The sequence below is a fragment of the Phacochoerus africanus genome, chromosome 10 (genome assembly GCF_016906955.1).
Source record: "Phacochoerus africanus isolate WHEZ1 chromosome 10, ROS_Pafr_v1, whole genome shotgun sequence".
NCBI classification, from domain to species: domain Eukaryota; kingdom Metazoa; phylum Chordata; class Mammalia; order Artiodactyla; family Suidae; genus Phacochoerus; species Phacochoerus africanus.
Window position 1 is genome coordinate 17,599,333 of NC_062553.1, and position 10,045 is coordinate 17,609,377.

Below are 10,045 nucleotides of genomic sequence, written 5' to 3' on the forward strand. Positions count from 1 at the left end.
TGACTGTGCTAAATGATGCAAAAAATACAAAGATCTGTAGTTATACTCCCCAATAGAAAATGCTGTTATGAAAAGGTCTGCTTTTCATGTAAAAATCCCTGCTAACTGTTCCAGTGGTGAAAACGTAAGCCCGATACAAATACAAAATCTGAGTGCCAAAAAAGCTAATAAAATGATAAGATTCTGGCACTGATTCTCGATGCTTGCAATGATGTGCTGAAATATGCCAAGTCATGTTCAGGAAGAACATTAGGCTGTTCCTATAAATGGGACCTACGGATCAGCTAAAGCAATAGAGTCTAATTACTATTATTAATAATAGCAAGAGTATATTAATCGCTCCTATCAGCAAGCAGGTATAATATTGACCTTTTCTTTCAAAGACAGCCCTAATGCTATTATTTACTATGCCAGGCATTTTATTCTGCGGCACTGGTCGCAAAATGATTAACACAAGAATGTCCCATGCTGCACTATCAAAATTCTTTTGAATTCCAGTGGACAAAAGGGTGAACATGCCCTTCAACTGAAGAGCGTCGATCTCCACGCATAAAAAGTAGGGTGGAAAACAAACACCAGCCTCTCCAAGATCATCAACTGAAATAATGACGATGGTATTCCCTGAGGTAGAAGATATTTCACATTTATTCATCTGTCTGTCCATCCATCCACCCAATTCTCTTTGTGTTCCACCACAATCACCAGCAGCATGCATTGAAGAATACTCGTTGATAATAGTTCACCCGTGGCAAAGATAGTTGGACCCAGTAAATCTCATGCATTCTAATACATTTCTCAGGTTGGGGCAAATAAGGATTGCACAGGTCGATGAATTGGGAGAGAAAATGACAAGGGCAAGGCAATTAAGTGTCAGTGTGTCTCCTTTACCTCCCTCTTCTCCTATTAGGACAATTTCAGAGGCCATGTGTTGCAAATGACATATCCATAAGGTGGGCAAAGTCCACCTAGACCACATCAGTTTCAAATAAAGGAGGAGGAGACCCTTTTTTTTTGTACCAAACTGCTGGATTGTGAGGTTTTGTCTATAGTAGCATCTACTGTTCATTTTCCTGGTACATAAAATCTGAGCATTGTTTAGTGTCTCTGGGCAAGTCACTCAGCTTCTTGAGGTCTATTATTTTTCACAGATAAAACAAAGAATTCTCTTATTTCTAGCATTCTACAGTTGTCAATGCATTTCTTGAGTATATTGCAGAGAAAAAGCATTCAATTATTGGATTTAGTCTACCCCTTTCTCTTACTCTACAGACAAAATATATTGACCCATCATTAATATTCTCACAGTTTTTATGCATAACTCTTCCATAGTATTTACCCCACTGTATTGTCATTATTTGTCTATGCATCTCTCTGTGTTTTTTGTTTGTTTGGTTGGTTGGTTTTTTTTTTATTTTTTATTTTTTTTTTGCACAGGACTATGACTCTCCTGGGGACAGGAATTGTCTTTTTGATCACTTTATCATCAGGACCTGTGAGAACGCCTAGCAATCAATATTTTTTGTTGTTGAAATGTAATTATGAATCTTGGAAGGACTGCTTGCAATAACTTATCTGTCTCTTTCCTGCCACCACTAGGCAAAAATTGGCATATAGAATCTATAAGGCATTTTAGAGAATGGAAGTGCATACAAAGGAGGGCAGAGGACGAGTGAGAGAAAGAATGAAAACGGATTTGAGAATACTAGGGGAGAGAACAGGAATAACTTACTCATGTCAAAGGGGATGTGGAGAAACTGAGCGAGTTAAGCCAGATGACATAGTGAAAAGTCCAGGTCAGAGCCCAAGGGCCATCTCGAGCAGAGCACCTAATCATTTTTGAAGGAGACAATGAAATGTGACTGAGAATTGGGAGTTCAGAGATGGGATCATCATACATTCAATATCTTTCTTTGTTTCAAGCAGGGACATGCCATTGCTGGGACTTGGAGGGAATGAAAATTTGAGATCTGATGGCAGGGCCTCAACTCTCCAGATGTCTGGGGCCAAGAAACAAGACAGGGTGAATTGGTCAGGATGCTGGTGACAGTTTCAAACTTGTTTGACAAGTAGAACAAGACAGAATGATATGACTGAATGCCAAGTGGAGTATCCAGCCTCTGGTATTGTCTCAACTCATACACTCATAGAAAGAAAACATTCTACTCTATTGCTAAAAACGTCCAACTCATTTGTGGGCATCTCCACAAAGCATCTCCTCCTCAGCATGTCACCAGGGTCTTCAGAAGGCCATGCATTGTAACACTGGTTGGCAACAACTGGTCTTCGCCTGATTGTTTTCTACCACTAAAGCAAGGAGCTTTAATCTTCCCTATCCTTGAAACTGGATCTTGATATACCATCCACAATCCGGGGAAAGTCACAAAGCTAGGACCACAGCACTCGATGACAGCAATCTGCCTTTATCAAATCCCACCCAGACTGGTGCTCAGGCAAGTCAGGCCAAGGGGCCAATGACACAGAACTACAGCCAGGCTGGGGATTCAATTGCAAGGTGCCAAATAAGCAAAAAACACCTCAAAGAGGTGAAAAGGATGAGAGGTATAGTGCTGAGAGTCAAGTGAAGCCTTGAACCTAGAAGGCAGCAGCAAAGCCAAAATAAATAATGAAGTCAAATATCAAGAAAGAAATGTCACTGATAGTTCCCTGGTGGCCTAGCAGTTAAAGACTCAGGGTTGTCACTGTTGTGGTTCTGGTTATTGCTGTGTTTTGGGTTCAGTTTCTAGCCTGGGAACTACTGCATGCTGCAAGCACAGCCAAAAATCTTAACTAAGAGTAAGAATAATTGAGAGGAAAAGATGAATAAAGGTGAGTGACGGGATGATGTTTCCATGCCAGTACTTTCTGGTATAGAAAAGTAGACTTCAAAGAGTTCTGCCTCTATACCCAAGTTCAAGGGTATAGGACCTGAGCTCCAAAAATCATGCTCCTGAAGAGTTCTGTATCTCAACTCCTTCCCTTAGGTTCTGTCTAGTATATTTGCGCCCTCAGCTTCCCTGGTGTGTTGATCTTGTTATATTTATCTTGTTATATTTATAATTCTCAAATTAGAATTCCACCTTTGGATTTCAGAAAGCCCATGGCTTCAGTCTTTCAGCCTCCTCGTGAGTCATCCAGGAGAATTGTCTACGTGGTGGTCTCCCTTATTCCCCTACCTGTCCCTTTCATATTGTCTCTGCATTAATTTCCTGGACCTCTTAACCGTCTCCACTTTCTCTAGGACCGTTGTGCTTTTAGGTACAGAAATTCTCCCTTGAATGCAGCTAGGCTGGTTTGTGTCATGTTCCCAGGGACTGACTCTAATTTCTTGGTTCTTAGCTGAGTTCCTAGTTCTAAAACTGGCTGCTATAGTCAATTAATTGTATAGCTAATTGTATAGCATCAGTGTATATTGTATCTGACCAGTATCACTAAAGCTGTTAGTTGATTCTGCCTACTTTCTCCATTATTAAAAGAAATTGCATTTCTTTAAGCAACATTAATAGGATAATTTTTTTTTTTTAATATGGGAAGAAAAATCTTTAGTCACCAGTTCCCTGATTTCTCCTGTTGTTTCAGAACTGGACATCGAGTCTGGCCAAGGGAAATGATACAGTGATAACTGGATTGCATCAGTCATGATACATTTTGGGGTAAGAGTCTAAATTCTGTACAAAGGATGTCCACAAACTACCTGAACAGATTGGAGTTTGTTAGCAGGGAAGAAAAGGGGAATGGCTGTTGAATATGCAATGGACTTTGCCTTTTTTTTTTTTTGTCTTTTTAGAGACACCCCTGCAGTATATCAAGGTTCCCAGGCTAAGGGTCGAAATCGGAACTATAGCTACCAGCCTACACCAGAGCCACAGCAACATGGAATCCAAGCCAAGTCTGTGACCTACACTACAGCTCAGAGCAACACCACTGGATCCTTAAGCCACTGAGCAAGGCCAGGGATTAAACCCACATCCAGTCGGGGTTGTTACCACTGAACCACAAGGGTACCTCCAATTTTGCATATTTTTAGCTATAACAACGTTGTCAAATTAATTGAGAAAATAAAATTCTACAAATGGGAACTGTCCAATAATCTGATGGAGTCCTGAGTTCTTGCTCTGGAACTGTCCAAGCAGAAGTCAGTTGACCATCTGAAAGTAAAGGACTGATGGGAAGTCGAGCTAGATTTTAATTTCTCTGCCTTACATGGCAGATAAAGTCACAAAGCATTTGGGGAAAATCATGAAAACATTGAACATGAGGGCAACTAGGAAAACTTTCAAAAGCAAACTTTGGGTTTTTTGGTTGTTTTTTCTAGGGCCGCCCCCGCGGCATATTGAGGTTCCCAGGCTAGGCGTCTAATCGGAGCTGTAGCCGCCAGCCTCCTACGCCAGAGCCACAGCAACACGGGATCCGGGCCGCCTCTGCAACCTACACCACAGCTCATGGCAATGCAGGATCCTTAACCCACTGAGCAAGGCCAGGGATCGAACCCACAACCTCATAGTTCCTAGTCGGATTCATTAGCCATTGAGTCACAACGGGAACTCCATCAAAAGCAAACTTGACTCCTTCTACAACTTTGCTGGGACCTGTAAACACATGATTATGTCGTAGAATGTTGTTTCCTCCAATTCTTTTCTTCCTTTCCTACTTTAGTAAGGGAACCACTGACTTTTAATTGTGCAGGTGGCTGGCTGCCCAGCTGAAGGCTACCATTCGCAGCCTTCTTTGCAGCTGGCACAACTGTGGTAAGCTCTCTGTAATGGAATGTGTTTGACTTCCTATGAGTGGCCCTAATGTCAGTACATTTGCTGTCCTTCTGTCCTTGATCCTCCTTCTTCTTGCCTGACATGTGGACATGTTGGGAAATGATCTTGAATGATTACTGTAAAGGCAAAATGCAGAGCAAGTGAGCAAAGAGTTCTGTTCTCCAAGACTGTGGGGCCACAAAATAAGTCTCTGTTGCTTCCATGAAAGCTTCTTCCTTGTTTAAATTTGAACTTGAAAACATGAAAATTTTCTTTGTTGAAACCACTATTTATTTTATTTTATTTTATTAATTTTTTGGCTGTGACCATGGCATGTGGAAGTTCCTGGGCCAGGGATCAAACCTGCGCCAAAGTTGTGACCATGCCACAGCTATGGCAACATTGGATCCTTAACCCGCTGAACCACAAGGGAACTTCCAAGCCACTGCTATTTTTGTTTTTGTTACACTGGGCAGATCTTTATCTTAATAAAACTATGGCTCTTCTCCATTTCAAATAGTAGCTTTTGCAGACTTTGGCTAGGTCTCTAAGAACACAAGTCCAATCTTACCTCTCTCACTCTTTGTAAATGGCCTCATATCTTACTTTTTTGATGACAATTTTGGCAATTAAGATAAATTTTCTTTTTTTGCTTTTTTTAGGGCCACACTACAGCATATGGAAGTCCCCAGGCTAGGTGTTGAATCAGAGCTACAACCACTGGCCTATGTTATAACCACAGCATTGTGGGATCTGAGCCATGTCTGTGACCTACACCACAGCTCACAGCAATGCTTGATCTTTAACCCACTGAGCAAAGCCAGATCCTCAACCCACTGGGTGAGGCCAGGAATCGAACCCGCATCCTCATGGATCCTAGTTGGGTTTGTTAACCACTGAGCCACGGAGGGAACTCCCTAAGAGAAATTTTCTGAAAAAAATTTTAACCTTCAAATCTACAAATTTGTCTGCATCCATATCTATATGGATTTAGACCCTCCTACCATCACAGACCAGTGTGTACAGAGCAGTCCTTCTCAAGGATATTATTCTATTCTTTTCTTTCATATAACATTAATATTACTCTCTTTATTGTTACATCACATTGAATTTAATATATATTCAGTTCTCCAACTCTGCATGTATGCACGTATTTGTGCAGTAGGAAAGCAGGGGTAGGATTGAGGAGAGAGCAGCTTAAGAAAGTGATTGAAGTACACCCCGCATCTCAGGCTTTGTGATTTTCATCACAAATATCTAGGAAAACACAGAAAGAGATGAGAGTGAATAATAAACCAAGAAACTGAGATTGACAACTAATATACTGCCAAAATCTTAGAGGAATTTCCTCTAATTATAATATTCATGGAGTGGAAAAGAGAAACACAGTTGTCAGGTGACATTACCATATACCTTGTCACTTGCAGGAGATCAAAACTGCCAACGTGAAGGACGATGCAGAGGCAAATCAGCACACTTGCCAATGGTATGGCTCAGAAAAGCGGAACCTGTGATCACCACCTACCGCCAATAGATTGTATAGCCACAGACCTCTCAAACGGAATATGGAACATAGGTTGTAAAGTAGCTGTGTGTGTGTGTAAAAGAGTGATGTGTGTATCAGATGAAAAGGATTACATGCACACGCGCACATATATTCCAGTCCAAATTCCAGATTGCCTGGTTTGGACACCTAAATTTTTTCGGGGATAACAATTTTCAGGAATTCTATACTCATAGGCAGAGAAGTTAAGCTATAACGAATTTTCGTCTTAGAATATAATGTGAAAAGAAAAATACATGCATGTTATTGGAATACCAAATTTTGTTTGTTGGTTTTGTTTTGGGCTTCAGCCACAGTATCCGGAAGTTCCTGAGCCAGAGATTGAACCCATACCACAATACCGGATCTTTAACGCATTGGGCAGAAGGGAACACCTAATTTGGCATTTATTGTCTCAGGAAATCGAAGAACCACTGTCTACTTTCAATCATTCATAAATAAATATTCCTCCTAGTAATAATAATAACAAGCATTTATCAGATGCTAAGTACAGAGCACTCACTGGAAACCAGATTGCCTGGATGCTAATACCATTTCTATATTTTATAATCGATATGACAGTGGGCAAATTACTTAATCTGTTGCTACCTCAATTTATTCACCTATGAAATGAGTATAAAATTGTTGGGAGGATTCTATTAAGTTAACGTTTGAAGTACTTTAGTCCAATATATGTTTGATATCAGTATCAATTCTCCTAGGATGCCATAAGGTTTGTGTTATTATAATGTCCATTGCATAGATAAAGTAGGTCTTGCAGAGGTTAAATGACTCTTCTAATAATTGGTAGACCCAAAATTTGAATGCACCATTTTCGTGAATATATCTAGTATCCTAATTCCTAGAGTGTGTTGCCTCCTCACAGCAAGTCAAGATACCGCAAGGATAGATGTTAAACACGTCAGCATCACCACTGACCTCTAAACACCATGAATTTGGCATTGAGCCATGAATATCAACCAACCTTTTGTTCAAGATCTGGGAAGAGGACTTTTAACAGTAACCTAGGGATGAGCAGAGGGAAATGATAGTCCTCTATCAACCATCTACAGATACCCCTTTGTTTAAAGATAAGAACACTGAAAACAGAAAAATAAATGGTTCCACTGAAAATATTGTGCACATTAAAAGGAAGAAGGAGACATCAAGATGCAGAGAAAGAACAGTTTAAAAAGTCACTAAAGGAAACAGAAATTGCAGAAATGGTCTGCTTTGTAATCTTAATAGAAATGAAAACTACAGCCTCTGAATAAAGAGATGAAAGATGAGATTACATGAAAATAAGTTGAGATAAGAAAGGAGACTGGCTGAGAGGCAGGTAGAAATAAAAACAGGAGTTTGACATGATAAAGAAAGATTATAAGGAGATTAAAAATGCAATAATAGAATAGAAATCTGCATTAAAAGCAATAAAGAACAGAATTAACACTATAGAATTAGTGATGATAATTTTAAATCCTAGAATCTGCAGGAAAAAAAAAATGCAAAATAAAGAAGAAAAGCTCCAACATGCAGACATTGACGGTAAGGACCAGGAACAAAGAGAGAGTCTGACATGGGGATTTTTAGAAGCACACATGACCAAAGAAGCAATTGTTAAAGCTATTTTCAAAGGAAGGTATATAATACCTATATTCGATGAGTTTTTAAATCAAAAAGGAAACTCACTACATGGGTTACATATGGCTGACATTTTAGTTTTGAATGTATTTATAGGTCAATGTCACCACTTATTACAACATTGTAATGTGTACATTGAGGATAAACAAAAAATGCAGATAAATAAAATATTTTTAAAGTTGCCTACCACCCTTTTACATAAATATTATTAGCTCTATGCTATATAGTATTTCAGACTATACATGAAAATTAATTACATCATACAAACTTACAAAACATACATGATATTTTAAAACATGTCTCTATCCATATCTGTGCTCTATGTTTCTCTTCAAAAGCAGCATTTTTTTGTTAATGAGAAAAATATCTCCATAGTTAAAAATTCAAGCTATGCATAAAATTATGAGTAAAAAACTTTGTAACCTGCAATTTCTCTAAGAAATAAACTATTGTCGGAGTTCCCGTCGTGGCGCAGTGGTTAACGAATCCGACTAGGAACCATGAGGTTGTGGGTTCGGTCCCTGCCCTTCCTCAGTGGGTTAACGATCCGGCGTTGCCGTGAGCTGTGGTGTAGGTTGCAGACACGGCTCGGATCCCGCGTTGCTGTGGCTCTGGTGTAGGCCGGTGGCTGCAGCTCCAATTCAACCCCTAGCCTGGGAACCTCCATATGCCGCGGGAGCGGCCCAAGAAATAGCAACAACAACAACAACAACAATAACAACAACAACAAAAGACAAAAAAAAAAAAGAAAGAAAGAAATAAACTATTGTCATTTTGAAAAAGTTTTTCCAAGTTTCTCTTTATGCAAATGGAAATCTGTAAGTACAGATGAATTGCGAATCTGACCAAAGATGAAAATAGAGATATAAATAAATATAGATAAATTGCTACATAAATTAATCATACAGACAATGCTATATTGATGTCTACCTTTCACTTAGCAATGGATTGGACATATTATACATCAATTAATAGAGATTTATTTTATCGTGTTGATTTCATCAGATTATCTTCTATGACTGTGCCATGATTTATTTAATTCATTGACTATTGCTGAGCACTTGGATTATGTTTAAACCTGTCTGTGACTTACTTTTCTCATCTATATAATGGGGATAATTAATATTCCTCTCAGATTACCTTAAGAATAAGCTGAGTTAATAAGTGTACAGAACTTAGAAAAATGTATAGTACATAGTAAAAGTTATATAATTATGCAATATTATTTTAACTAATATTATATTTAAATTGTGCATTGTTTTTTAATCATAAATATAACTGAAGAAGAAAACTTTTCAGTGTATATTTTAATACATCAGTTCAACTTTATTCTAAGAAGTGCCAGAATCAAGTTTTTTTGTTTGTCTTTTTCTCTTCTTTTCTTTTCTTTTAGGGCCACACCCATGACATATGGATGTTCCCATGCTAGCGGTCAAATCAGAGCTACAGCTTTGGCCTACACCAAAGCCACAGCAACGCAGGATCAGAGCTGCATCTGCAACCCTCCACCACAGCTCATGGCAACACTGGATCCTTAACCTACTGAGCAAAGCCAGGGTTTGAACCCATATCCTCATAGATCCTAGTTGGTTTGTTAACCACTGGGCCACAAAGGGAACTCCCAGAATCAAGTTTAAGTGTTGCATTTGTTTCAGGCTATTTATTATTTTTGTTATTCTTGGGAATGGATTTTTTTTTTCACTTGTTTTCTAGCTGGCTACTATTTGATACGTAAGTAATCTGTAGAATTTATATTCAATTTTATAATTAGTCTCCTTACTTAATTTTCTTAGAGAATTTTCTCATTTCTTACTTCTAGGTTTTCATTTGGTTATATTTACTTATCTCATTAAGCACAATCATTTTTATTGTTTTTGGGATATATATACTGAGTATCATATTATAAAAAGCATAAAGTACAAAATACCAAATTACTCCCAAATAATATTACTTGCCAGAAATAACCAATATTTGGTGAGGTCTCCATGCATATAAAAACAAATATTTTTTATCTATTTAAACAGACATAGTAGAGGTAGATAGACACATGTACATCAAGACATGCTAATATGCTGGTATTAAGTTTAAAAGGATTTAATTTAATTTTACCTGAATT